Source organism: Lepisma saccharinum, chromosome 19 (assembly GCF_977018435.1).
Source record: "Lepisma saccharinum chromosome 19, izLepSacc3.1, whole genome shotgun sequence".
Lineage (NCBI taxonomy): Eukaryota > Metazoa > Arthropoda > Insecta > Zygentoma > Lepismatidae > Lepisma > Lepisma saccharinum.
Window position 1 is genome coordinate 15,261,372 of NC_139247.1, and position 24,067 is coordinate 15,285,438.

The following is a 24,067-nucleotide window of genomic DNA, read 5'->3' on the forward strand; positions in this document are numbered from 1 at the left end:
GCCCGGCCTTCAGTTTTGGAACCCATTGCACCCATGAATAGACGGGCATATTGTTGGATCGTCACATCCCGGTATATCTGACCAGTGACGGAACGCCTAGCAAAGACATGGAGAGGTGGGTGTAAGAGTGCTCATCATAATAGATCCCAGCACCTCGGAAATTATCAAGTTTAAAGATGTTCTCTTGCAAGGACGTATTTAAGGGAAGTCCGGACCCCCCCCCCCTATGACTTACTAAGTACAAAAATTAAATATTGAAAATAATAAATTTCTACCTCCCTTTGCGGGTGAAAGTCCATAACGCGCAGCCAAAAAGTGCTGTGGGTCGCACCATTGATGTATCAAATAGACCACAGGGGCATGGTAATAAGCTCACAGATTGAGAATCTGTTCGGAGACCCAAATTTATATCGGTCTTTCCACTTTTTACAATTTAGTATATACTTGCATTTGAGAACATTGGCAATTTCACATATAACTTTAAGAACAAAGAGAAGATATAAAGATGACAAATTAATACACTCTATTTTATTACACCATTAAGCCTTGTTTCCATTATTATGAAAAAATATAAATATGCTGACCAAGGCAGTAATTTATTTTATTAAAAACATAAACTAAACGTAACGTTTAGAAAATGGAAGGAAGCCAAGGAAATAGAGATGAAAGGTGAAGAAGAAACAATGAACTGGAATGGGGGACTGAAGTTAAACAAAGAATGGAAGAAAGTGTTAGAAAGAGTGGAAAGGACAAGAGAGAAAGAGGAGAGGAGAAGAAAGAAAATGAAGGAAAAAGAGCGTGATATATAAAGCCCAATCCACATTCTATATGGAAGTATATATTTTTCGGCTTTTAGGTGAAAGTATAGTGAAAGCCACCTGCGAGAAAGTTCCAAAACAACTTTCTATTAGTCTGGAGGGAGTAATGTTTTGTGTATATAATGCCCTGTTTTTGGTATCTTGTTACTTTTGTACTTGATACAGAGTCTGATGAAGACCTTGCTAGAAGGTTGAAACGTTACGTTTAGTTTATGTTTTTAATAAAATAAATTACTGCCTTGGTCAGCATATTTATATTTTTTCTATTTTATTATTGTTTATCATTCTAATTTATTTTTACGCCTATTTACACCATCATTTATTCATAATACCGCAAAATATGGATACCGCCGTATCCATATATTGCTGCAGTTGCTACAGGCTTTAAAGCTAACTTCCCTCCAAAAATTCAACAACGTTAAATACGTTTAATAAGTCTCTGCTTTCGCTATATTTCCCTATTCATCATGAAATGAAACACTTTGCACTGAAATAGGAACGAACTTTTGACAGCACTAAACAATTTTGCAACGCAGTAACGCAGTCACAGGCACATAATGCAAAACATCTGGCTGATTGATGTGTACACTCCCTCTGCACGGGTTGATAATTCGGCTACTGCACCACAGAGACCGCTTATTTTGGCCAAGATGCATTCAGCAAAGACAATATCAGACATGTTTAAAACACCCGTTTCGCTGCTCTCCTTCCCCTTTCTTCCCCTGTCATGTCATGTCATGTTCCCAGAATCGGAGGGACAATATACCATCGAAATTTCCCTTTTCTAAAATTAAAAAAGAAATAAAGAAAAAAAAATCCCTCAATTTGCAATGATGTATGGGTTGCCTCGACGACTCCCTCACACGATCTCTAATGGAATGGGTTTGCAACACTACATTTGCTAACACACCGATAGCTGCGTTCATAACTTTCCTAAATGATTCAACCTCCCCTGGCACGGTGCCCAAGCCAAAATACCCAATAAGCGTCCTCTACGCAACTGCTGAAACAGCGTCAGAGGGAACGAAACTAGCATTCTGAGAAAGCGGCTCGGTCTACACAGGTTGATATCACTGATCGCACGCTTCACCACCATCTCTCTTGGTGAGCGGCGTGGGAACACTTGATGTTTCGAAGGAGATAGAGTTCAATAAATAAGTATAATAATAATGATTTCCATTACAGGTTTAAGCCGCTACTGGTGTAACATTATACACATATGTATATTTTATTTATTATTTTATAGTTTGATATTTTACATAGGAATATATTGTTTATTTATTTTCAATTTTCCGTTGCTGCGTAATGACGAGTGGTAGGGGGGTCGAAAGGGAGCGGCATCTGCTGCGGTCGCCCAGGGCGGCGAAATGACTAACGCCGGCACTGGCGACATTCAAATCACCTATATCACTCACAGTGCTTTGTGCAATGTCCTCCAAGATCACCAGACCTTACACCATGTGACTTCTTTTTGTGGAGTTTCATGAAATACAGGATATTCGTCTCATCGATGCCGCGTGATATCGCAGCCCTAAGGGAGCTTATCATAGCAGCGATAGACACTATCGACAGTAGGGATGGTCAAAAAAATCCGGATTCTGGATAGTATATTTTCCGAATCCGGATTTCGGATAAAATCTGGATTTCGGAGGGAGAAGAATTACAGAGGCAAAACAGGTTCTTGAAGGATAACGGATTACAGAGGGAAAGCGAATTTTGAAGGGAAAACTGATTTTGATCCATATATTCAATAATTGTCTCATGAATTTAACAATATACTCTAATCTACCAACTCAATGTCAGACTGTCTTCCTCGTAATACACCATGCACTGCATTTATCAGACTAACGAGACTATGGTGTCTGGTCTCACAGCCAGTACAATCCTACGTGGAGCTTTTTTGTGGTTTTGTGATCTGCCCATGTGTGTTTGTGATTGTCACTTCGTCTGCTTCATCTTATCACAATTCATCCTCATCTTCGCGATTAGCCAATAGTGCAAGAAAGGCGAAGTTAAATACAACAAATAAATCAATTAATGTAATATGTCGTTTAACTATTAAAGTATGGGCTATGATAAATTTCTTCTTAATTTAAAGGGATAAGATAAAATATCTCCTTTACAGTTCCGGGTTATAACAATTCCATTAACTTTCAATTGAATCGTTAGAACTCAGAAGTGTCCATGACTGTACAAAGCAAAGTACATACTGAGCAATTGAAGGGCATCAGGGAAAGGACACATAAATGAGAGAAGTAGGGAGGCCATATCAAGATTCACACAGGAAAGATAGATTGATTGATTTGGTGGTTTAAGTCCACTTTATGCCAGTAAGGCTAATCGGGACTGGACCTAGAGTTTAAAGTCTTATCAAAAGACAGGAATGATAGCCAAGAGGTTTTACAACAGGCGACGACATCGGTTATTTTCGCTACTGTTTTCTAGACTGGAGGGGATGGAGAGAATTTTCATCAGAACATTTGGTCAACGGATTACCCTTGCACGCAGATATGTATTTTAAAACACAGAGAGATGGGGGGGCGGGGGTAATACAAGCAGCGAAAAATGGTGGAAGGGAAAAATAAGACTTACAATAGCAATGAGAAAAGGTGAAAGAAATCCAAAGGAATTCGGGAGAGCGCGAGGGAAATCTGTGTGTGAAACTCAAAACTTTATATCTGACAACCCTAATATTTCACTATTTGGCTCCTGCTCAGCCGGTCAAAATTTTCTGGCTCCGCGCATGAAAGAAGCCGACTGCGCTTAGTAATATAATAGATTTCCCTTCTTTTATGAAATGATTGCACTACTTCATGTTTTCATTTTTGACCACAAAATAATTGGTACAGATCAACAAAAAGTTGCTACATGAGATCAGTTCCGCAACAATCAGATGTAATCTGAATATTTTTTCAACGTATGATACGAGAGCAGCTTCGGCGCCAGTATTAATCATGTAGGTGTGCTGAGGGGGCGTGGAATGAAATCTTGTGGGTGTGATGTTGAAAATAAAGAAAGCATACGTTCTTTAACCATTACATCAAATACCAATGAACATTTAATAGGCTTTTATGAAAATATGCCAATGAAACTGAAGACTACTAGTGACTTGTTTCAGTTTTGTTTGCTTTGGCCACTACAAGCGCATGTCTTGTAATTTGAAACGAACAAAGCTTGTTTATGCAGGCCAATGACAATATACTGTGTCTTAAAAAGGAAAAATATTTTTTTAACCAAAAAAATAGTAATGGTGGAAGAAAGACAACAGCTCCCCCCCACTCCCCCATCCCACCCACCCATATAGAGGAAAGCAAATGCGGGTTGTCTTTCAGATTACGACCAATGTCTGTTGTCTACAATGACAGCGGTGTTACTCCCATGTGACGACAAAGTTTTAGTAAGTCATACATGGTAGATGCGGAGGAAAAGGAGAGCAAGAAAAGTTTGGTCGAAAGCAGAAAGCAATATATATGACATTTTGTGTTATATACAATTTCATTGTTTCAGCTGCGAATCATGTAATCTCAGAAAGCATGTTTCGGCGTCAGAAAGTGCTTGCGCATTAAACTGAAGCGTGAACTTATCCAATCTATCAAGATGTCGCTCTTGTGCAACTGCTACGCCAGATAAGGAGCCATCGAGCAATGTGGGCATGTTTGGCCGAAACAAAGAACTTTGTACAATACTACTGCAACAACACTGATCACAAATGCCCTCCGAAATCCGGATTTTGTCCTAAACCCGGATTCTCGTTTTTGCTATCCGGATTCCGGATTTTAAAAAATCCGGATTTGGCCATTCCTACGACAGGCCTATGTTGATGCGCGTGTGGCAAGGAGTAGACTATCGCGTCTATGTGTGTGCCGTGTCACCCATGGTGCACACATTGAACATTTGTAGGTGTAAAAGAACTGTTTGAGTTTATCGTTCGATCTGGAGTGGTTTCATTAACGTAAGTTCAATACTTCACTTGAAATAATTTTTTGTAACCTCTCAATTACTTATGAAACACCCGGTATTAATCTATCAATACACAATACATAATACATAAATGCTCAGAGCGGACTTAACATTAAATAACTCTGGCATCATTGATAATCACATTCTCACATTGCTTGCTTTTGAAACAGTTTTCTCTTCGTTCCTTCAGAATTACAAATTCTTGACGATCGTCCTTCCATATCTTGAATGGAGTTGATTTTACTAATTGGTTCTTTTACTTCGCTTCTTTTCCACTTCTTGCAAAGATGAATTGAGCGATGATATGATGAAATTGATGAAGGGACAATAACAAAGAAGACCCACGTCCAGGTCGGGATTCGAACCCGGGTTTATGGCACCGTAGAGCGCTACGCTAACAACTCCATCACAGAGGTCAGTAGTGTAAAATACTATAGGATGAGGACGAGAAAATATGAGCCCCCCTCAGGCAGATTTGGCCACACTTAAAACTAGCTCAAGATGTGCATATGAGCTTATTGCTCAAGTGTGGTACTCTGTCTGACCCAAGATTTTTGTAAAAATGCCATCGGGAATTTCCCGTGAAAGTATGACCCCCCTCAGATTGATTTGCCTACACTTACAAAAGCTACATCTGTGAGATTGTTGTCCATAAGCTTGTTAAAAATATGCCCCTCTTGATATTGTTTTGGCTACACTTAAAACTAAGCCAAGATACACACATCTAAACTCACCCACACCCACCCACACACACCCACACCCACCCACGCACATACATATTTACTTCCGGTCCACTTCCGGTCCACTTCCGGTTTAAGTTCAGACAATTAATATGCAGAGGCTTTCTAGAATTGCTCTGTGACTCTCTCATTTCTTACATCATAAATATATGATTTTTCACCTATAAGAATAACACTACATATTGTGTCATCAGGGAGTGTATCATGGAATTCACAGATAATTTTAATGTTTGTCCTGTCATTAACCACAACTTGTTTCCTTTTTGAAGTGTTGATGACAAACATGGGTCTCTGTGCTTTGAATTCATCTGGTGAGTAATACATGTCAGTATTGCCAGTAGTGACCCTTTTGTATGCTGTACATGCTTCATATAATTTAAGAAAATCATCCTTGGACATGTTTAAATTATAATTTTCTCTGGGGAACACCTCATTTCTGCCATTTTTAAGATATATGTTTTTGATGTTGCAGTTATCAAATTTACTTGCATTTTTTTCTTGATTATTGTGTCTTCCAGTCTGAAACAGTACCACCACAAAATCTGGCATGTCATATTGTATACTGGAGAATGAATTTGTAGCATCAAACTCATAATAGCTACCAGTGGCAGGCTTCTGCACACATTGATATGTATAAAATTGTAAAGGCACCTGTGGATTTTTTAGGATATCTGCTTTGTATTTAAGAGCATAACTGGCTTCATATTCAACTACTGGAATTCTTAGCTCCATAGTCTGAATAAGGCACTTGCCTTCATCAGGTAGGGTATTAGGCAGAGCTGCCCCAGTAGAATTTAATGTACTGTACCTCATCAAAGCATTATTATCATTTGCAGCTCTTCTAAATGTAATTCTTAAACCACCCTTCCACATAATATCTTTGTAATCTGAGAAGAATCCTGGCAACAGGCGCATGGGGAACAGCACTGTGTGGCTCTTAGATATTATCTTATCACCAGCCTCAAATCCACCTATTTTGTAGTAAGAAGCCTCGGTTTTGGATAATTTTAGTGTGGCCAAAGCTGTAGAGGTAATACCAGGGTAATCTACTCTGTTTATAACAACACCATGTTTTCTGATCTCAATTTCAGAGAACAGATGTGGCACAAAATTGTCTACCAATCTTATGTTTGAGTTAGCCGGATAATCTGTACCATCGAGCTTGACAACATCAAATTTGATGTATAGATCTGCTCTGTGAGGGTGTATAAAGCCATCTCCTACATCAAGATCAACCTAAATCTCTGTGTTGGCTTGATTTAAATTTGCAAAGGTCCTCCGGTTTGGGGGGAATGATTGTAGCTCATAACTCTCAATATTTTCCATTTTTTTGTATGTATTTTTATTTAAATATTAATTTCTATGGTAGCAGTTGTTGTGGCTCCAGCAAAATCAACTAATTCTTCTTTTTCATTAGTGACCATCAACTCAATGTAATCTATTCTATTATGGCATACAGGAAAATATAATGTTGGTGATGGAGTGTAGATGATCGGCTCCATAAATTCAGAGTTAGGTATGAATGTTGCAATGATCCCAGTTTGTTTGTGAGTGCCTATGCCATCTGATTTGGTGATCATACCCTCGGCCACATTACAGTGAATATTTAGAGTCTCTATGGCTAAGAATTTAGGTATATTAATAGCAGTGTGTTTGATGGCTGGTTCAAGTTTTGTGTTGTTCTGGAAGCCTAACAGCTCTCCTATAGTACCCAGATCTACTGTTTCTGTAGCAGATACAATTTCTACTCTGTGAGTGACAGAATTTTGAGTTAACACTATACCTCTGGGTAACTGAGCATTTAAAGTAGACAGATTATACTGCCCTGGAGTGATGACAATTTTTTGATCAACAACTGCAATTGTGTTGTTGTGGTGTGTAATATTGGGGATCAAGTACATGCCATAAAATGCTCTGAGAGCTATTGTTTTGGGATACAGTATATCATCATGTAATCTGAGTTTCAATATTGAATTTTGGCTGGTGAGATGGAATACTCCCATGATGTTTCAGATACCACAGGGCCTTTTGAAAATCTTCAATTGATGGTTTATTTATTTGAGACAGATATCTAAGAACAGATAAACACAGATGTCCACAATTAACATCTTTGAAGTTTTGAACACGGGCATTATTGTAATAAAGATTAGTTGATTTTAGATATTTTACTAAATTTTCAGGTGGAATACCTCCAAATGAATCAAACACAAATGCCTCATTGTTTAAATATTTAAGATAACAGATCCAGTGAGTGCCCTGATTATTTTTGTTCTTATCCAAATTAACTATGCCACACTCTTTGTTGAGTGGTTGTTCTGGTAAAGAATCAGACATGTACACACCTCTAAAATTTTTGATGCCCAGTGGCTTGATTAAAGCTTCAATATCTTGGTTTGTAAGCGGCTCTTGTTTTTTTTAAACTTATTCATGGCTCTCTTAAGACCTTTGCCTTGTTTCTCTATGGCCAGATTATGGCGCTTCAATTAATCTAATTCTGCCTTATTCTTTTTGGCATCTATTACTGTCTTTGCTATGGCAGCTGATCCCCCAGCCAAGCTCCCAACAGCACCAAGTGCTGCTAAGATGGCCGGGATACTAAATATGAAGCCCCCTGTATGCAATTTTTTCCTGGAATGCTGTAATTTTTTTAATTGAGGGGTACTAAGTAATAATTTCATACCATGGCCCTTGGCAAGACAAGAGCTTTTTTCTTGCGCTGCTTTTTGGTTAAAAGATTATCAATAGTTTTAAGATATTTAAGACCTGCATAAGGTATCTGATACATAACACCCTTGGACTTCATCCTAGGTTTATTATATACATATTCTGGGTTTACATAGCTTAATTAAGTGGCTTAAATTTATTTAATTTATCACAACCCCCACCCCAGTTTTTGTTTGGTGTTCATAGCTATGGTGGTCCCCAATGCTGCTATTCTCTCACTTAAAGAAGCATCTTTGCTTACAAATCTACCAAATGCAGCCTCTTCTAATTTTTTGTCTGCCACATGTCTCTTCTCAAGATCGGTATGTGTGTTGTATGCTATGTCATGGTCTCTACAAGCAGCATCTAGAGGATTAACACCAGGGTCACCTCTGTTTAATCTATGGTCCAATTTTGTACCGGGACCACAATACTGATAGCCTGGTATGTGTAGTTCAAATGGCAGCTTGTTTATGATGTCATTAACCAGCCCCCGACCCTCAGAGATATTCCAAAATTTAGGTGGTAGAGTATTAATAATTTTTATAAGATATCCAATGCCCTTAGTGTCATTCACTATAAAATTAGACAATTTGATGCTTATCATGTCCATAATTCCAACTTTTTCATTGTAAAAATTGTGGTTGCCAGCATTTTCTTCCCCAGCTATCACCAGCAACCTATCTACAAGTTTCCTGACATCATCAACCCACACAAATTCTTTAGGCAGGGTGTTGTATTGTTTGATTCCACTACCTGTCTTGATCTGTGACCATATGGGCTTGATTAAGTTGTTGTATTTTGCTCCACTGCTAGACTTGACTCTTTTTTGTGTGGGTTGTTCTGGTATAGAGCATCTGATTTTATTAATATTTCTTTGTAATGCTTATAATCTTGATCTGTATAGCTGCCAGGCCTTTTCCTAGTCATCAGTTCCCACAATCCAGGTGTTCCAGGATACTTAACAAAACCACATCTTTCTCCAAGATGAGATTCTGAATATACAATTAGATCATCTCCCATAAATGTTACTCTAAAATTGCCAATTCTATGTATGATGCTACCATCATGCTCTGTGTCAGCATATAAACCAAACACCTCATCTTTGTTGTCTTTAGGTGTTCTTAAATATTTTTGAGCAAGAAGACCCAATTCAATAGGATCCTGAGTAGCTTCAATTCTTCGAGGAGCAACAGGACTAGGTGTATGAATACTAGAAAGTGGGGTGATTGGATAATCTAATATGTTCCTAGCAGCTACAGGTACAAGCTCTGTGATCAAATTTTGATTCTGCTATGTAACAGTTTTGATATTTTTACCTAATTCAATAATAGCATCAATAATAGGTTGTTCTGTTTGCTTGTGTTGTTCATAGATTCCTCGGTTCTCTGATTTCCATCCCTTAAATCTTTTTACAAGATAATATCTTAATTTAAGATCATCAATAATTGGCCTTTTCATGGTTATTTATATATGTTTCAATGTCTAGAAAATTGTTGATTTTATTTCTATATTTACCACTATTGGGTTTCCTTGTCATATCAATTGTGACAAACCCATAGCTCTCCTGGTTCCAGCACCTACTGCAAAACTTAGAAAAATCAATGTAGCTCAAGTCCCCACCTACATATTCATCATGTATGTGTTTGAGGTTGGTATGATCTTGATGAAACACACATATAAAATTGCTGTTGTCTCGGATCAGCTGCTTCGGTATTTTAGAAAAAGTCTGTGCCAGGTAGAAGCAATCTATGTTTTTGTGTCGGCCCTGTGTAAAAAAATTTCTAACCTTGTTTTGATTATTCAGTATAATGTCATCAAACAAAACAACAGAGTTATCAAGACAATCATGAAGTGGCTTAACATCTGGTTCAAAAGTGGCTATATCCAGTCCATCATATATCTTCATCATCTGCTGATATTTTAATTGTTCCAAGCTCTTGGAGAAGACATACAAGTGCCTGTTTTTCCAGTCTAAGCAGTTGGGTGCCAATAAAAAATTATCAGTCATTAGTGTAGTTTTACCACAAGCCGATGGCCCAACAATAAGACATCTAATATTATCAGGCAGCAGCTTTCCATTTCTCTTATTCTGCTGTTCAGGCTCTGGTAGTCTCTTTATAACATCCCAGGTGTTCATAGTATCACTTTGTCTGCCTCGATCCAGCTGTGTTCTGGGAGACCTAGCCATTTCACCAGTATCTTTTTGCCTTTTCTGCGGATGATTTTTTCTATGAGATATGTGTCAGGCTGTTTAGTTTTGCTGAGTTCTTCTTCATAAAACCTGCCTTTGAGAATTTCTCCTCGGTGGTCTTTTATTATATATGTGTATCGAGTCCCAGGTTTAACTTGAACCACTGTAAATAATTCAGTGCTCCAGTTTCTGGTAAAGCCTCTTTTGAATATGTGCTTATATTTGCTGATTCTTACTTGATCACCTACCTTGTATTTGGCTTTTCTTGTTGTTGGCTGGTATCTAGGATAATAAACAGTACTGATCAATTTTTGCTCATCAGATGAAGTTACCTCAGAGGGTTTCATGTTGATTGTGGAATGGACCGAGTTGTTATATCTATCTAAAAGTTCTGGTAGGATTGTAAGCCATTTATAATTACCTTGAAGGGTAAATTGTTTATACATATGATTTTTTAAGGTTTTGTTGAATCTTTCTACAATAGAGGCCTTGAGATCACTGTAACTCGAGTAATGTTGTATTGACTGGCTTTTAATAAATTGTTGGAACACCAAATTATAGAATTCTGTGCCATTATCTGTTTGTAGATAGCGCGGTGATCTTCCACTCTGATTGATGATTGTCCTGAAGGCTTCTGTAACACATGCTCCAGTCTTGGATTTGAGTGGCACAGCCCAGGCATATTTTGAAAATGTGTCTATGACAGTGAGTAGATACTCGTAGCCGTTGTTGATCTTGTCTAAATTTTTCAGCTGTCCACTTGCCATCTCAACCAAGTCACACTGCCATAAATCATCTATGCCTTTTGTAACCACTGGCAGTCTCTTAAAATTATGTCTGGCTTGTCTGTGTAATTCATCAACAATAATTTGTCTAGACATAGTATGTAAACAAGAATATTGCAACTATGGGGTGTTCAGCAGCTGATACTACAGGATTTTCTAAATATAATTTGTCTCCTATTTGTATATTAAATTCCAGAGAACCATCATCTTCAGCATAAGATGTCTCTAATGTATTAGGGTCTGTAAAATCCTCTAACTCTACACTGGTGACCTTTGGTTTTTTGTCAGCATTTGTTATTGATAAAGTAGGGTAGTGGTGTGCCTGTGGTTGTAGCCAATATTTGATCTTGATTGGTCTAAGTGTGCCCCCAACAAAAAACTGGTAATAAAATTGTGCAGGGGACAGCATATATATTTTGCCACCTGGTGTAAATGGAGAATCATATTCTTTGTTGGGGATACTGTACAATTCAAGAATTATTGTATGTTTAGGATTCTCGATTAGGCCAGTTATTTCTTTTTCTGCTGTAAGCAATCTACTTGTTACAGATTCAAGGTGCTCATTGATAGTCCTAACAACATCATCATGGCCTGGCTTGATCTTTATGTCCACAACAAGTTTTTTGTATTGTTGCACAATTTCTTGTAGCTGGGTGGCAAAAACAGACAGAGCATTTGCTTGGTTGGATTCCATGCTTCCTAGCTGTTGCTTGATGTTGGCTACAATTTGCTGTAAATTTTCAACAACTGCCAATTTTGAATTTTGAGAAGTAAGATCATGGACTTGTCTTCTGATATCCTCAAACAGGGCATGCAGTTCATTAATATGTTGATTAGTTGGTAGAGTGGCCACTGTCTGAGTAAGTTGTTTGATCTCTGTCTGGATATTCTTGATATCTTCTGATTTCAATATGCGATTCACAGCTCTCTTTATATTTTTAAGTTCCTGTGATGTAGGCAGATTTGATACAGTATTCTGCAAAGATTCAAGTGCCAATTTCACATTATTTAATTCAGAAGCATCAGCCACACTTTGCATAGCATCTTGGAGCAGGGTTATGTCTGCCTAAGTAGGTGTTGATTGTTGTAAAATTTCAAGTTTTGTTTGGATATCATCGATCAAATGATGAAAATGAGATAGCTCAGATTCAGTGTTGAGGTTTTCAAGTTTGGTGATTTGTTGCTGGACACTGACAAGGGTATCTACAATACCAGGCAGGCGAGATTCTAGAGTTTCTTGTACATTTGTCAGATCACTTTGCACTGCTGCTATTGTACCCTCAAGATGGCTTATGGTACTCTGAATTTTTCCAAAATCTTCGTACGTTTCAAGTTGCATCTTGATGTTGGCAACACTACGAGTTATATAGCACTCAGAGCATCAGAAGATGGCAGGTTGTTCATAAAATTTTCAAGTGTCTCAATTTTTTCTTTAACCTCGGCTATGGCATTGTTCAAGGGGTCCAGATTAGGTATCTGTAGTGATTGAATCTGTTCCTTTAGAGTGGAAATTACTAGATCAAATCTTCTTGTGACTTTATGCTTTTGACAATTGTTTGGAGCTGTGTCTGGACATTATTAATATGTTCTTCTAATTGTTGTTTCAATTGCTCAGAGTTGGTAGCCTGAGTCTTAAATTTGGCTTGAAGAGCTGCTACAGCCTCCTCTAAAGTTTGAAAATTATCTAATGTAGCCAAGTCAGTATATTTTTGAAGCAGCAATTTGAGTTCTGAGTCAATTTTAAGAAGAGGGTCCATGCATTGTGATTGTAAATTTGTAATCTCTAGTTGAAGACTGGCATTGAGTGTGGTTTGTAAAGCTTGTAAATCACTTCTTAATTTTTTAACTCTGACATCAAGCATCAGAATCTCATCACTGTTATCTTCATGCCTTGTATGGCCAAATATATCTTTAGGCATTTTTTTGTTTTAGTGGTTATTTATTATAAAATATCTAATTCTTAATTCTATAAAAAAAGGTATAAGCTTGTCATAGGATCCTGGGACCTCAATATATAAGCAGTCACCAGCAGAAACAGTATAAACAGTGCCAGAAATCATGTTTGAGTGCTTAATTCTATAAATATTTCTCCCTATTGAAACCTTGACATTACCCTCGGGAGTTGTAATAAATTGTAATTGACCACCTACAGGTAATTGATAATGATTTAAATTATTGTTAAATATGTACAATGTTTTACCTGTTTTATCATCAACATCTGTAAGTATGCTGTTCAGATGAATAATTAACAAACCACTTAGTTTAGATATCATAGATTGTTTATCAGAAGAGGGTGCTGGTGTTGGCAGGTCCATAATAGCCTGTTTTTTGAACCCAAATAAGTTCATTGGCATGTTTATATATTTCAAATCATGCTCTGTAATTGGGCATTGATTACCACTTTTCATATCACAATGCCCCCATTGTAGAGTATGTATGGCACATGACAAAATACATCTCTTATCATCATGTGGGTCCAGAGCCACTTTTCTTACAACATTTGTAGTCAACAAGTGATCCACACTCTGAATTCTGCATTCTGATGTTCTGATTAAACTCTGGGTTTTGAGACAATCTTCATAATCTTTAAATTGGAGCTCTTTGTCAACAGTTACTCTGCCAATGCCCTTGGCTTTTTTGGCAACAGCACCACTACATGTTTCAAAACTGTACATCTTGGCCCTTAACCCAGCAAATGCTACAATAACATCACCAAGTGTCTCATCTTTTAACTTGCCAGGCACCTTTTTGTTGTGGGGTTGAATCTTTGTATGTTCACTGGTATCAAAATATTCAAGCAATGCAGGCTGTGACATATCTTGATAGACATCTTCTGTCTGAATATCAAGAATAAAGCTATCTGTGTCCATGTACATCAGTTTTACACGATCAGCATAAATAGGCTTCAACACATCATAATAGAGCTCCAGCATGTGTAATTTGGCCAATTCCAATATCACAGCCCCTACATAAATAGGCTTATCAAACTTAATCTTTGTTTTTTTCATGTTGAAAAGTGCCATATTTTCATCATAAATTCTTCTGTAGTTGAAATTAGGCTTTGCTATCAATTTTTTGCTCTGGCTGTGGTCAGTAATTAATTTAACATCAATATGTTTTCTGACATTTTCTATGGTTTTGCCATACACTGAATTTACCATCAATTTAAACAGGGTCTTATCAAATTGGCTCATTGCAGATGTTCGAAGCTCTGTGTTTGTATCAATATATGGCTTCAACCATCTTGAGTGCCAGAACCTCAAAACTTTGCCAACTTTGGTTACTTGAACACCATGATGCATCAGGAACTGGAGGTTTTTGTAATATATGACATAATCCTGTTTTGGCTCTAGAGTCATCATGAGCTTCTTCTGTTTAGAGCCAGGTGAACACTTAACCTCAGGAATTGGGGACAGATCAGAAAACTTGTTGTGTAAATCATCAGGAATTGTCAGATCAACTTCTAAGAACAGGCCATAGTTACTGTTATCAAAATCCTGAAGATCTTCAATATTGAAATCTTCAACCCACTCAAGCCCTGCATATGGAAATTTATCCATCATAGCATAACCATAGAGGCTGTTGGCATCTACATACAGTATATAATTTGATGGCAGTGCTGGATCATAATTGGGAATATACTTGTTATTTGCTCTGGCATATCTCTGAGAACATTGCACTATGCCTCCTCTTATACATTGTTCCATAAACAGATACATATCTTGATCTTGGATCAGATCCAATTGCATTTTAGTGTTTAAAAACATTGCAGACCATGCTAGGCCTGGAGCACTGTAAAAATACATTTTCCATCGATGATTTTCTAAATGCCTGAAGTATATCAGCTAAGAGAGTCACATGAAGTTTTAAATATGCCTTATGATAATCACCAAATGTCTGGCATTTTAAATTGTTCCACATCAACTGGGCATGGTGATAATCATCATCAGTAATTCCAGATGCCCTGAGTTTACTGTAGAATGCTTGTTGTGGTGGCAGAGAACACTCATCAAATTTAGAAAAATCTGTAACATAATCAAATGGGTATACACCCTTCCGCCTAATTAATTTCAGGCCCTGATTTGGAAACATAGCACATGTGATTTTGAATTGATCATCAGATAATTGACTGGCCAGAGTGGCAAGGCTAGCTGACAGAATTCTGTAGGAATCAAGAAATCTTAAGTGAATGGGAACACCATTAACTTTAATTATTTTGCTAATAGCTATATATTTCTCATCATTTTCTGCTAAAATATTTAAATTCTGCTTGTCAAACCCCTCGTACCTGATCAGATGATGAAAATCATAATTAGATGCACCATGGCAAAATATAGGGACAAATTTTGGTCTCTGGATCTTAATATTATAGCTATTACACAGGGCCATTTTGAATTTACCATCTGTATGAGAATGGTGATGCACCTTGATATTTGTATCTGAAAATTCAGAATCACATACCGGGCATTTTTCTGCATTGTTGAAATCTTCAATCTGATCCTCTGTTAAAGGCAACATAGGTTTTGATTTTAATAAGACATTCGATGCCATATCATGGCATTCATTTTCTATTCTATGTGCAAATTCTTTGATGGCATCTGGTCCCATGTATAAATATTCTTCATTAACAACACCATCCTGTACAACAACATAATAATAAAAACTAGAAGGCTCATGTAACTGGTATGATGTAATTGAAGATTCATCAGGATCTGGGCTGCATAATGCAAGGGGTATGAGGTTTGATTCAAAATCACAGACTATATATGCTGGGTGTTCCAGCAAGGCTTCAAATTTTTTGAATTTGGCTCTTTCACTTGGCTTAGGCATCACCATATGAACAGGTTTATGATTGCCACAGTGTTTTAAATGTTCAATTAACTTGTTTTTAGCAATTTCTGCATTTTGTTCTCGAACTCCATTTATTATTTTTTGACCATCAAATACAGTCAAACATCTTCTGCACAACTTGAATATTGTCTTAGATTTGTCTAGTTGTTTTCTGACTAAAGCTTCAAGACTGTGTATCAGAGTGTAATGATATGTGTCATCCTCTTCAATTAAGAGCAGATCAATCGGGACAGCAGAATCATCAACAAGTGTACTGATTCTGAGAGGTGCTATCAAGCAATTGCCACGGCCAGTAGAGCAAATAAAAACATTAATAGATAATTGTTTACCATTGATATCCCTGGCCTTTTTTTCACATTTATCAATATTCTGAACAGACATTGGATATTCTAAGCCCTCCATATCATCATCAAAATCATGTTCATGCTGTTTATAATAACTTATTCTTTCTGGATGCCTTAAAACTGGAAACAGAGCAGCTAAAATACACCACAGGAAACATTTCTCATCATTATTTTTTATGTTAACCACAGCTTTTTTGTTTTTGATATTGGCAGGTAATGGCAGATATGTAGAACCTTGTAATAGGCTGAATTCAGAAATATTAATATATAACTTGTGTGGAGATCCACATAGGCTCCATCCTGATTCTTTTGCAGCAAATTCAGAATGTTTAATATTCAATTGATCTATCAAACTCCTTATTATTTTGTCTAAATTTGTATTTGAATATATAGCTACAGTTTCTGTTATGTGGGGCTGTGTAAATTTTGTGCCATTTGGTTTCTTATATTGTGTAAACAATTTGAGGGACAGCTTATAAGAGCCATTTTGTGCATTTAGAATTGCCTGCACATCAGGATTTATACTGTTCAAAAAATTCTTAATATCACATCTTGGCTCTGATACAAAACAGTGATCCCTAAGTTGGCCAGCAAAACTGCTATGGATAGGTACATTGCGTGGCTGCTTTGCTGGCCTAGCATTAACAGGTGTTTCAAGCTTCCTTTTCAGACCAGATGTAGATGGTTGTGGGGGCAATGTTGATGACTGTGCAGAACAAGTACCCATATGTTTATATGTGAAGTATTCCATGCTATATTTTCTATGGCATTTTGGGCATATTTTTGTGGGTGTTCTGTATTTTTCTGGATCACAATTCCTTTGGTTCTTAGCCCAATTAGGGCTGGATATATTCTTATTGCATTGATTACAATATTTTTGATTTGGCATTTTTGTTGTTGGTTTATTATATAAAATTTCTTGGGGTTCAAATCAAAACTCTATACTTAATAAAAAATATCACTTGGGTTCAGCAGTGTGCTTTGTATATTTAGTGTATATACTAAGTGTCTTAATATTTTTGGCTTTGTTGTTGGTTTATTATATAAAATTTCTTGGGGTTCAAATCAAAACTCTATACTTAATAAACCTATGACAGGTTGTAAAGCTAATAGCCTACATGCTCAAAGGTAGAATAAGTACAGAAGCACTGCCCTAGCACAAATGCATGTCTACACAGGCATGTCCTAGAAAGGCAATGACCTAATACCATGTGTCATGTATTGATCTTGTATAACAAACTGGGACAGATATAAACCCTTTGTTCAATATATTAGAAATATGTTTGATATGAATAATTAAAAATTCTGTATATTAAATCAAATAGATTTGTAATTCAATTTATATAAATTTGCAATATTTTTGTGTTTTAATTATAAGATATTCTATATTATTAATATTTAATTTTTAATAAAAAAATATGAGGAGCACTGCAACAACATACCCATACTCCTCAGCCACTCTCACAATACTAGCTGATATGTAATGCAAAATCTCTTTATATAGCCTAAGCACGGACCGCATTGAAAACATCTGAAACAATAAGCCAATCAGAATATACCACATCATCACATTATGTCATAACCAACCAATCAGAAAACAACACATGCCTAATAATTGATTGCATAATATTGGATAATAATTTGTTGCACAACATGATGCAATAGAAGTGGACCGGAAGTGGACCGGAAGTGGGTGAACCGGAAGTGGACCGGAAGTAAATATGTATGTGCGTGGGTGGGTGTGGGTGTGTGTGGGTGGGTGTGGGTGAGTGTAGATGGGTGTATCTTGGCTTAGTTTTAAGTGTAGCCAAAACAATATCAAGAGGGGCATATTTTTAACAAGCTTATGGACAACAATCTCACAGATGTAGCTTTTGTAAGTGTAGGCAAATCAATCTGAGGGGGTCATACTTTCACGGGAAATTCTCGAGGACATTTTTACAAAAATCTTGGGTTAGACAGAGTACCACACTTGAGCAATAAGCTCATATGCACATCTTGAGCTAGTTTTAAGTGTGGCCAAATCTGCCTGAGGGGGGCTCATACTTTCTCGTCCTCATCCTATAGTATTTTACACTACTGAGGTCGGCAAATGAACCGAGTAGATGTAACAGTCATGAAAAGAAATACTTCTCCATGTAGTTTTAATACCAGTTGTCTTATGGGGAAAATACTTCTTTCCACAACTGTATACAAATTCACGTGACCTTAGATAGCTAAATGTTATTGGTTAATTCCGATAGCTAAATACAGAGCGTTTGACAAAGAAATACCACTGCCTATGCTTCTATACTGAAGCCGGGGATTTATTTCACGCACCTTATTTAAAATATAAGGCTCCTGCATAGCCAGATAGTTAACGCTCTCGCCTTTCGTGCGAGCGGATCCAGGTTCGTTTCCCAGTGGAAGCCCCCAAAATTTTGGCGTTGGCCCAGTGTCGTGAGGACAATTGGGGAGCTACTTGAAACAAAGAATTGGCGAGCTCTGGTCTCGAAAGCCAGAAAACAGCGGTGATTGGGCTCGATGCGCTGACCACGCGTCACCTAATGGAAAAGCCGCTACGGCAGGTTCTAGCCCATGGAGGAATGTATATGAACGGGTCGACTTCAGAATGAACGAATCAAGTAGAACTTTACAAGTCACGTTCCTTTGTTTACATACTCATTCTTACACACATACCAGTGTAGTGTTTTAAATATTTCCAAGTTGAGGACGTGAGGTTCCAGTAAATTCTTTGGAAGGATAGACACATACGTATCATCATCCAATGAACGATTGTTTGTTTGTTTGATTTGTTAGTTGAAGTTTACTTTATGAACAGGGTAATCGGGACTGGGCGTACAGTTTTAAGTGGCATCCGAACCAGTGGCGTAGCACAGTTCTCTGAATCCCTCCTGCAAGTAAAATATTGGGGGCCCCCTCAGTGAAAAAAAAATATCGAGTTGATGCCAGAGAGATGAAGGACGCACAATAGTTAGTTTCCCCCCTCCCAATTCAAAATTAATTAACATTTACCCCGCCTTCCCATTTTTATGTCATTGACTTAGGCTATATATCATTTTAGTAGTTTGTCGAAACTAAATCAGGGTGGTCTGAATCTTAGATAAATAACTGGATGAAGAAATTAGAAATACTTACTTCAACGCGGTGGCACAGCCAGGATTATTTTTTTTAAGGAGGGTGGAGGCTTCACACAGCCAAATATTTTTTTGAATTATGAAGTTTGCTTGTTTAGGTATTGTGTAACAATAAGGCATCGACTGATTGAGCAACTGAATCTTTCTACTGGATTCACACTACACTACACTACGTTTACAAAAACTACGTAGCTATAAAGGTATGATATGAGAGAAGTTTCGTATCCATTGCCATCTGTAACTTAATTCTGAATTTCGGAGGAGACCCATAATGTCAAGTTGCCCGGCCCCCTCTGACTGAGACAATACGCCACTGCTTATTATCGCAGACGTCGTTGTATGATATGTTACTGGGAACCAAATTTATTTTTCGTAAATCCATTTCTTAAATATGCGACACTATATGCTGAATTTCTGGGATTATATAAAATTTAAGGAGAACACAGAGAGAACATAGCGGGGCTCTACAGCTCTCCCCCCCCCCACACACACACATTACGGGAGTTGAGGTGGCGGCAGCTACGCCACTGATCCGAACCACTGTGCCATGTACACAAACGATCGCAGGATATTTCTTTCTCTGGAGGAGATGGAATTGTAAACGTGGATACTGCGGCATACACATTAAGATATTTCGTATATTTAAAACTTCTACTCTCAAAAATAGAAATGGGTTATTTTAAGGGGGGCTTCATTTACCACTTTGTTTCTTTTCCGTGTCCTTCACTACTTTTATTTGAAAATGTTGATTATCTCAAAATTTTCGGAGGGGGCTGCCGTACCTCTGCGTACACCAGTACTGCCATTAGCCATGTGCCTTCACCCAAGGAATGAATGTTTGCAACCAGAAGGGGAAATGCCCCCCCCCCCCAACAAGTGCCAGTCAGACACAGGTGCACACATATTTCCGAGGATAAGTATGTCAGCAGCAAATCAACAAATAATACCACCCTGTCGCTAGCACATGGAACTGACTTGTGAGACGCATTTCTTTTATGTGCAGCTACATTGGTGGTTTTCCTTATCTTTACAACAGCACAATTCACGGTTAGACGATATATGTTACTCTGGACACAAAGATCCAGGCATGAGCAGTGTTCTTTGAGAGTGTACCTTCAACTTCACAATATCATCACACATCCTCATCTTCGCGATTAGCCAAAAGTGGAAGGAAAGCGACGTAAAATAAACCAAATCAGTCAATCAAAAATCTTGACACGAAGAAGGAAAAGTGCGAGACAAACTTGAAATGAACATCTGCTTAAAAATTGCTTTCAATGTATGCAATAATTTGCACATTAAGCTAAATTATTCATCAATATGCACTATAAGGGCTTGCATGTTGTTGTTGTGGTAGGATCGTAACGTCTTGTAATAAATGTGTCCCTGGTTCGATAGCCGGTACTTTAAACAGTATATCCAGTCCCGATTAGCGTATCTGTACATAAAGAGGACTTAAGGGGATGAGGAACAATTTCGCACCAGTTGTGCATTTATTTCAATATCGTCCGAATGGGCAATGCATACTGAGGGAAAAAGCTGGTGTTCAATAGAGTATGAATTTCTCATGTTGCAAGTGATAGCGTTTTTTAAAGTTGATTATTAAGCTAGATACGATGTTGGAAAAATATGATGCATAAATATTTTCAGAAACGCATATATTTATTCCTTATGGGGAATCAACTTCAACTTAAAGTTACGGCTAATCAAATGGAAGTTTCGACCATTCCGCCTGTCAATTACTACTTCAGTCTGTCCTTTTTCCGTTGATATATTTTTCTATGCCATCGGCAGTTTGATATTCCCAAGAGAACAAATAAAATAATACTTCCGTAAGAGCAATGTATTTCTCCTTTCCTCCTACGGCCATCCTGACAGTGTTGCCAAACCAGATGCACATAATAGGGCTAAATTTCACCGTAAACGGAGTAAAAACTTTCAAGGAGCTAGATTTACGAAACTGGATAAAGTGTATCCTGGGGTAATTTTAGGTGTCAAATGAGTGAAGGTGTGGGTGAGGGGGCGCTGTTATTACCATTAGCTTTAAAGTTATGGCAATTTATTCTTAGTCGGCGGCATCACCCATCTCAATACTCCACAGATTATCGTGTGAAATCGAAAAAGAAGTATTTTCGGATAACAATATTACGTCGTCGTGACGTCAGCCAAGGCGCTATAAAGAAAAGTAGCTGGGCCGGGATGTAAGAGGGAGTGGGGCGACGCAGCCAATATAACAATATCACGTCACGTACAAGATGTATACTTATGACAGAAGTTGTCTATGTAAGCCGGAACCAGCGATGGCATCATACTGGGGCAGGGGGCGGGTGCCATAGTTCACAGCCAAACGAGTGCACGAAAGAGCCAGATCTGGCTCCAAATGAGCGAAGCTGGCAACAGTGATCGGCAGCTGACAAAGAGAGAAGGGCCTAGAGGAAATTGCCCCTCTCCCCCTTAAAACTAAATCAACACATCCACTATAAAACTTTGCAAGAGTATTTCCAATCAAGGGAAATGAATTAATCCGTTGCAATCAAATTACTCATCCGCAAGGAGAAAAATAACATGCAAATACGCCCCTATCAGATCACTTATTAAAACAAAACCTACAAACCAAGTCAAAATTTGCCGAGCTCCGTGGTGGAGTGTCAAGTACAGCGCTCTACGACGCCAGCGGTTCAGGGTTCGAATCCTGTCCTGGGCATGGTTGTTCTACATAAATGTTCCTCCATCAATATCCTAACATCCTTCATCACTCATCCTCATCGTCGCGATTTGCTAAAAGTGGCAGAAAAGCGACCATAAATAATAAGCATTTGAAGACTAAATCAAGAATCTGAGTCGTGGCAACGTTGCTAGACGTTACGTCACTCCATTTCATTATAAAAGATAGTACAATAAACAGTCCTTACCTCTCAAAGCTCTTTGCTGCAGATATAATGCACTGAAACGACAGGTAAAATCTACATGCTGATGCCACTAATATGGTGAAACTCGAATGCAGGTAAAATTTCACTTCCCTCATAATCGTAGACGCTGCGGTTATAGCATGTTTTCCTTGTTCCGTAACGGACTCATTGGGTGAATTGCCGTGACGTCATAGCTCAAGGTCTACGACTTGCAAGAACGGCGATAGAACGCTTCCCTGGGGCGCTTCAAATGCGGGAGTTGCGATTACAATTTCGATCTGTACTTCTTTACATTAGCACTAGGGGCGACCGCCCTCACCAACTACGGCTCCATATACGCCCTCTAAAGTCAGACATTGTATGTTTACATGCATGATGAGCATTACATGGATCTTGTCATCGCATGATAATGAACAAATCGTATACATCAATACGTTTTGACATGTTAAAGAGCCACACAACATTTCACCATTTTCTTGGTCAGGAGCAGAATGTTATGTTAACAAATATTAGCGTATATAATATTGATGATAATGTTTGTTATAAGAATGTTGTGAGATTGTGTGTATCCAATTTATACACGCTGGTTAATATTTAGAAGAAGTACACAATTCACTTCAAGAATTTCCTTTATATATATATATATATATATATATATATATATATAAAACAACATATTCTTCCTAGTAGCAACAGAAGTCTTCTTGCCCACAGAACTTCAAAACGGAAGGAAAATTAACTTCACAAAATCCCCCCCAAATAATGATGCATGCAACTCATATGCGGATGTAAAATACACGACTTATTACGAGAGGGTACTGGCCATTAGGGCAAGGGAACATTTTCCCCCTGTGCCTCATCTGCTATAGAGTTTTTGGGCTCCTTTGAAATGTTCAACAAAAATCAACAACCTTGTCACCTTTACCCATAATCTATGCTCGTCACAGTATAGCTAAAAATGGAGAATACCGTGTAACGTAACAGGTGTGGACAATGTGAGAAATTTATCTTATTTTTTATTTGAATAAGAGAAGGGATTGGGGCCAACTTGAAAATATTTGGTTTAAGTTACATTTTAAACACATGCATACAAATGAGTATTAATGGTAAAATTCATGAATAACCACATTTGATTGTTTTATTGTTCTGCCAAGAAGAGACAGACCAGGTGAGCAACTTAATCTTCCTCCTGCATTCGAAACTGTACACAATTTACACCATATAAATTTACAATAAACGGAGTAAATGGGTATGAATGAGTTTTTCTTACCCCTTTGATGACCATCTGCAAGTAAGTAAGTTAACCCACATGTGAAATTATCCTATCTTCTTGGACTGAACCAGTACCCCTCTGCTTATTATATCAGACATTGTCTTAGGATGGTAACTCACAATAAAACTGAGTCGTGAAATTATTTATGGTCCCGGATTTGTACTCTTTCTATCCAGGACCTCCCCGATGGCGAAGTGGTAGTGGATCCCACTTTAAACTGTAGGCCCAGTCCCGATGAGCCTTACTGTGTACAAAGTGGACTTAAAACACCAAATCTTTCTATCCAATGTTAGCCTGAAAGAATTTGAAACTCGAATTGCGTCATTGTTGACCCACAATATGTGTCTCTTAAT

General features: G+C 37.8%; 1 protein-coding gene across 1 annotated transcript in view; it reads right to left on the minus strand.

The window, feature by feature from the left end:
- LOC146002808 (uncharacterized) overlaps positions 1–22,593 on the minus strand; it is a 46,925-nt gene extending 24,332 nt beyond the window's left edge. The window contains exon 1 of the mRNA XM_083140765.1: positions 22,445–22,593. The gene's annotated coding sequence lies outside the window, so the exon portion shown is untranslated. The remainder of the gene's footprint in view (positions 1–22,444) is intronic.
- Positions 22,594–24,067: the final 1,474 nt, after the last annotated feature.